This window comes from Bubalus bubalis, chromosome 23 (genome assembly GCF_019923935.1).
Source record: "Bubalus bubalis isolate 160015118507 breed Murrah chromosome 23, NDDB_SH_1, whole genome shotgun sequence".
NCBI classification, from domain to species: Eukaryota; Metazoa; Chordata; class Mammalia; order Artiodactyla; family Bovidae; genus Bubalus; species Bubalus bubalis.
In genome coordinates this window covers 1,148,232-1,155,058 of record NC_059179.1, presented here as the reverse complement: position 1 = coordinate 1,155,058, position 6,827 = coordinate 1,148,232, and the positions used below count along the sequence as shown (strand labels likewise).

Below are 6,827 nucleotides of genomic sequence, written 5' to 3'. Positions count from 1 at the left end.
TTAATGGGACTATAAATTGGTGAAGCCATTATGGAAAAGAGTAGTTCCATTAAAAACTGAAAACAGAACTATTATGTTGCTATTGTTCATTTACTTAGTCATGTCCAACTCTTTGTGACCCCATGGACTATAGCACTCCAGAGTTCCTTGTTCTTCACTATCTCCCAGAGTTTGCTCAAACTCATGTTCATTGAGTCGATGATGCCATCAAACCATCTCATCCTCTGTTATCCCCTTCTCCTCCTGCCTTCAATCTTTGCCAGCATCAAGGTCTTTCCAAATCAGTCAGTTCTTCAAATCAAGTGGCCAAATTATTGAAGCTTCAGCATCAGTCCTTCCAATGAATATTCAGAGTTGATTGACTGGTTTGATCTCCAAACTGTTCAAGGCACTCTCAAGAGTCTTCTCCAACATCACAGTTCAAAAGCATCAACTCTGTGGTGCTCTGCCTTCTTTACAGTTGAACTCTCACATACACACATGAATACTGGAAAACCATAGCCTTCACTCTACAGAGGTTGGTTGGTAATGTGATGTCTCTGCTTTTCAATACACAGTCTAGGTTTGTCATAGCTTTTCTTTCAAGGAACAAGTGTCTTAATTTCATGGCTGCAGTCTCTGTCTGCAGTCATTTTGGAGCCCTCCAAAAAGAAGAGACATTACTTTGCCAACAAAGTTTTGTCTAATCAAGGCTACGGTTTTTCCAGTGGTCATGTATGGATGTGAGAGTTGCACTGTGAAGAAAGCTGAGTGCCGAATAATTGATGCTTTTGAACTGTGGTGTTGGAGAAGACTCTTGAGAGTCCCTTGGACTGCAAGGAGATCCAACCAGTCCATTCTAAAGGAGATCAGCCCTGGGTGTTCTTTGAAAGGAATGATGCTAAAGCTGAAACTCCAGTACTTTGGCCACCTCATGCGAAGAGTTCACTCATTGGAAAAGAGTCTGATGCTGGGAGGGACTGAGGGCAGGAGGAAAAGGGGATGACAGAGGATGAGATGACTGGATGGCATCACTGACTCGATGGACGTGAGTGTGAGTGAACTCCAGGAGTTGGTGACGAACACGGAGGCCTGGCATGCTGCGATTCATGGGGTTGCAAAGGGTCGGATACGAGTGAGCGACTGAACTGAACTGAACTGAACTGAAAATAAAGTCTCATTGCTTCCATTGTTTCGCCATCTATTTCTTATGGAGTGATGGGACCGGATGCCATTCAGTTCAGTTCAGTTTAGACACTCAGTCATGTCGGACTCTTTGCTACCCCATGGACTGCAGCACACCAGGCCTCCCTGTCCATCACCAACTCCCAGAGTTTACTCAAACTCATGCCCATTGAGTCAGTGATGCCATCCAACCATCTCATCTTCAGTTGACCCCTTCTCCTCCCGCCCTCAGTCTTTCCCAGCATCAGGGTCTTTTCAAATGAGTCAGCTCTTCACATCAGGTGGCCAAAGTACTGGAGTTTCAGCTTCAACATCAGTCCTTCCAATGAATATTCAGGACTGATTTATTTTAGGATGGACTGGTTGGATCTCCTTGAACTCCAAGGGACTCTCAAGAGTCTTCTCCAACACCTCCGTTCAAAGGCATCAATTCTTCAGTGCTCAGCTTTCCTTAGAGTCAAACTGTCACATCCATACATGACTACTAGAAAAACCATAGCCTTGACTAGATGGACCTTTGTTGGCAAAGTATTATCTCTGATTTTTAATATGCTGTCTAGGTTGCTCATTATCTTAATGATATCAGATACCATTATCTTAATTTCTTCAATGCTGAGGTTTAAGCTAGCATTTTTTTTTTTTTTTACTCTCCTCTTTCACATTTAGTTCCTTTTTGCTTTTTGCCATGACAGTGGTGTTGCAGTAGAAATTACTAGGCCGTCAGTGTAAAACTCTGAAACCTCAGGCTTGTTTTCAGTAAACATCCTGCTCCACTGTCCTGAATTCTTGGAATGTGTCTTTAGTCTGATCAGTTTTCAGCACTCAGATCCAAAGAAGAGCAGCAATTAAATTCTGTTTCATATGCTTGAGGGAGAAACAATGCTGATCATTAATCTTAAGACCATACATCTGCCCCATCGTAAAATGGACAGAGGGCATGAAAAAGGGCAGTCACTTAATCCAAAGATCAAAAGAAGTCATGAAGATGATGTTAAGTATCTTGACCTTTAAAGTGAATGTTTAGAAGTAATGTGATTTAAAGGGTATAAAAACCACCTTGGGGTGATTCTTTACCCCCTCTCTCTGCTGAGTGTCTATGCTGAGAGCTTTGCAATTTCCTCCTCTTTAATAAATCTTATTCAGTTACTACCATGTGTGTTTGCATGTTCATGGACTCCATTCTCTGGCTGTGTGGACAAGAACTCGGATTCCTGTCTCATCTTTTGGGGGCTCGTCTGGAAATCCTGAATACCTACTCAAGGTAAGCATAGACACTCACTCTCAAACCTGTCATTCACTTCTCATTACCTAATCTAGCTGCACGGTCTCTTGAGCCACTCTATTACATAACCCTGCACGAGTTCCAAAGGCAGACAGCATTAGTAGACAGTGGCCTCAGGTCTCAGTATTAGCCAGCAGATTGACCTGGGGTGCTGAGCAAAATCTCTGCTAGGCTGCTGCCTCAGTGAGAACCGCAAGACATCTACCATTTCTCTTGCCTAACATTTAGAGGTTTTGAGATTTTTCACTTAAGGAAGGATCATTTCGGAGTGTGTGTAACTACTACTAACCTTGTGCACTACATAGCTTGCTTTAGGGGAACTCCAGTTCAGGCACACCCAATGTTCAAGAGCACAGCAAGTCCACCAACTTAGGCTCTCACTCTATATCTATCTCTAGGTGGAAAGGAAGATAGAGACAGGAAGAGGACAACAATCTAGGGTAACCGGATAATGATGCTCCTGACCAGGTGCACTCCAAAGTTGAGGGAAGCATACTTTATTGGTGTTTCTTTGCTCCCACTGTGCAAGGTGAGGACACCCACTATCAGAAGAACCAGGGAAAAGACGAAGAGCACTGGACGCTGGTCTTCTGTCTTTCAGATGGGAGCCACCTCTTCTTGCATTACACGCAGCTCAAAGCAGATGCCTTTGGCAAGTATACTGAAGAACTAGAAGAAGTTTGACCCTTAGACCTTGTTAAAGAAGTGTATGATCTTTTTCTGCACCAAGGCATAGCCTCAATAGGATCTATCTGATGGTGGAAAATGACCCCTTGAGGGCTCATTTGATTTTAATACCATCCTCCAACTAGACCTCGTTTGTAGACAAGAAGGAAAATGGTCAGAAGTGCGATATATACGGATTTTGTCTTGAGAGAGAAAACCCTCTTATCCAGGAGTTGTGGGCTTCCTACTTCCATGCTGCCTATAACGTCCTCCAAGTCCTCAGGTCCAAACTGTCGCCCTTAACCAGAGCTGCCCAAACCTAGCCAACAGGAGCCTCCATAATCTCTGGTAATGCCTTGGGCACCAGCAGCAGCTCCTACCCCAGTGGCTCCTAACCCAACACTGGTGATCTCTAGGCTATATCCTCCCCTCCTTCCATTACAAGAAGCTCCTAATGGGGACTCGGGAGCCACAGGAGTCCGTGTTCCTTTCCCTCTTCGAGATTTAGGGCAAATTAAATTAGACCTAGGAAGCTTTACTGAAGATCCTGACAATTATATAAGTGTTTTCCAGGGTCTAAACCAATCTTTGAAATGGCATGGAAAGATATTATGCTAATCCTGACTAGAGCCCTTACTGACAATGAAAGAAGTAGTAATTAAAAATGCCCAGGGATGGGGAGATGAATGGTATGCTATTTGCATGCAGGGGAGACCTGACAGGGAATCAGCCTGGTTACCTACTGGGCTCCAGACAGTGCCCATAGCCGATCCTAATTGGGCACATGACAAAGACAGAGTTCACTTTATCACTCACATTAAGGAAGGCTTAAAAAAATCACGAGCTAAGCCCTTAGACTACTCCAAAGTATCTGGAGTGACTCAGGAAAAGGAGGAAATTCACACAGCTTTTCTGCAAAGGCTCAGGGAGGCATTGAGAAAGCACACTAATTTGGACCCAGATGCCCCAAACTTATTCTTAAAGACAAATTTATTACTCAGTCTGTTCCAGATATTCAGAAGAAAGTCCAAAAACTGGCCTTTGGCCCCCATATAGATTTAGAGGGCTTCGTTTAAGGAAAGAAATACTGCTCAATTCGTCTGGAGTTAAAACTCCCCCCCCAGGTCCTCCTCACCATTCTATGCAAAACAAAGAACTCTGACCTGAAGAAAAAAAATGGACAATAAGGTTGATCACACCCAGCTCCTAGCTGGTCCCAGCTGGTCTCCAGAATTCCTTGCCCCAGCCGTTTATGAAATAACTACTCCGAACACTTCCCTGGCTTCCCTGTGGCTCAGACAGTAAAGCGTCTGCCTACAATGCAGGAGAACCGGGTTCAATCCCTGGGTCGGGAAGATCTCCTGGAGAAGGAAATGGCAACCCACTCCAGTATTCTTGCCTGGAAAATCCCATGGACAGAGGAGCCTGGTAGGGCTACAGTCCATGGGGTCACAAAGAGTTGGACACGACTGAGAGACTTCACTCACTCCAAAGAACCTTGGAGAAGAACAGGCCCCCTTAACAGTAGATGCCCACATATATGCCTATATATACTTACTCTTTTCTTGGGTTAGTGCAGCAGCTCACTATTCTGATGCTGCCCCTTCTTGCCTCATTAAAGGTGAATCCGTTCCGTAAAGTGCCGGCCTTCTTCTTTTTCCGAGCCTCGCCTCCTCTAACTCCCTTACCCTACACTGGTAAGAGCTGCCACATCAGTATTCTTAAACAGAAATCAGGAAGAACCTAAAGAAAAAGAAAATAGAGATAAGAGAAAGGCCAAAGCTCTCATTATGGCCCTAACAGGGAGTTAACTTTAGCGCTACAAAGGTGGGAGGACACAAGCAAAAACCTGGAGTATGTTTTTGTTGTGGCAAGGATGGACACTTTAAGGGACAATGTCCCCAAGGCAAGCAGAGGCCACCACCAAGGCTTTGCCCCACTTGCAAGGGAGATCACTGGAAGAGTAATATCCCCAGGGACATAGGTTTCAGGGGTCAGAAACTCAGACACAAGATCAAGATCACGGGGCCCAGGGCTTCCCACTTTGGCTTCTGTCCTCATTACCACACAAGAGCCTCAGGTGATTCTAACTAGAAGAGGCCATCCTGTTAAATTCCTACTGGATACAGGAGCCACTTTCTCAACCCTCCTGTGTAATCCGGGTCCTCCTTCTACTAAGTCAGCTACTAAAGGTGGCATTTCTGGAAAGCCAATTACAAAATTCTTTACACAACAGTTGAGTTGTAACTGGGATTCTCTTTTTTCTCATGTGTATATGTGCCTGTGCTCAGTCGTGTCCACCTCTCTGACTCTACGACCCCTTGGACTGCAGCCCGCCAGACTCCTCTGTCCAAGGGATTTTCCAGGGAAGAATACAGGAGGGGGTTGCCATTTCCTCCTCCAGGGCATCTCCCCCACTCAGGGATCGAACTTGCATCTTTTGCAATTGCCTGCCTTAGCAGGCTGATTCTTTTCTACTGCGCCACCTGGGTATCCCAAGTGAGCACAGGGCGCCTGGCGTGCTGGGCGTGGGGTGAAGGGCAGTGGCAGCAAAACTCCACGAATTGAAGAAGGGGGAGGGTGATCACCCGAGGCCGGGTGATCCGCTCCTCCCATGGGGAGGCCGAAGGATCCCCCACACTCCATCCACTAGGGACGCAGCATCCTTCCCCAAAGTTCTGATGGGGAGACCCTCCTCGAGGGCCTGGGCGCCGGAAATGGGGCTAAGGACACCAGTCGGGCACATCAGGGACGGCCGTGGCCCCTCACTTCCACCCCCCCAGGGGTGGCGGTATAGGCATGGGAGCAAGCCGGTGACCTGTGCACACTTGAACGAGCGCACTGCAGGGGGCGTCGCGCCGGGGGCTCAGGCGCTCTTCCTGGTCCAGCAGGCAACAACATCAGCGGACAGAAGGAGGCAAAGGGCAATGGAGACGGGGCAAGGCGGGCCGCGGAAGCGAGACGCACCAGGGCGCAGGCCCAGGGATCAGAGGATAGGACGAACGAGGCACCAACGGAGTGCTGCCACATAGCCCACGTGGCCTAGATGCAGCAGAGGCATAGAACCGACTGTGGAGGTGGGGTGGCCGCCAGCTACTGCGAGGGGGCCGGAAGCCATTCTGAATGACCCGGAAGCGAAGCTGCTTCTGCGTCACGCCACGGAATCTCACCGCAAGAAACCTCCAGCGCAGGAGCGGTCCCCTGGCACCCAGGATGTCTATTGCCCTTCCTGGCCCCCATGGAGCTCCCCCTATCGGGGCTTGCGCCGACCACCGCCAACACCCAGAGCCACAAGTGGCCCGGGAGAGCACTCTCCAGCCATGTACCGGTGCCTCCACAGCCCTCACGTGCAACTTGTTGTGCCCAGCTTTCCCCCTCGGGGACCGAGGGCACTTCTGTGCCCGGAGACACCACCAGCCATGGACGCCAGGGAATGACACCACATGAGGCGAGACGGGTTAGGTCCTAAACAGGGTAAGGGGGCACTGGGCGGTCACCGGTGTGGGGCGGGCCGGGAGCGGGAAAAGCTGGAAGTGACGGGGAAGAGCAATAAACACGCACAGGGAGGGCCGGGGGACAGGGGCACGTGCGCTGTCTGGTGATCAGAAAGACTGAGTCACGGCCGGCCACCTAGTTTTCAAGTAGGAATATTGCTATTTTTAAACAAAAACACGTCCACACCTGTTAAAGGATTTTGAGAGGCAGGTTGGAACCG

The 6,827-nt window shown here is 48.3% G+C and overlaps 1 long non-coding RNA gene across 1 annotated transcript; it reads right to left on the bottom strand.

Annotated features, from left to right (window-relative positions):
* Positions 1–240: 240 nt before the first annotated feature.
* Positions 241–6,323, bottom strand: LOC123465309. The gene is made up of 3 exons (XR_006640530.1): positions 6,080–6,323; positions 4,671–4,855; positions 241–291 (listed from the first exon to the last, which is right to left on the bottom strand). It is a non-coding gene; the product is annotated as an uncharacterized LOC123465309 (long non-coding RNA).
* Positions 6,324–6,827: the final 504 nt, after the last annotated feature.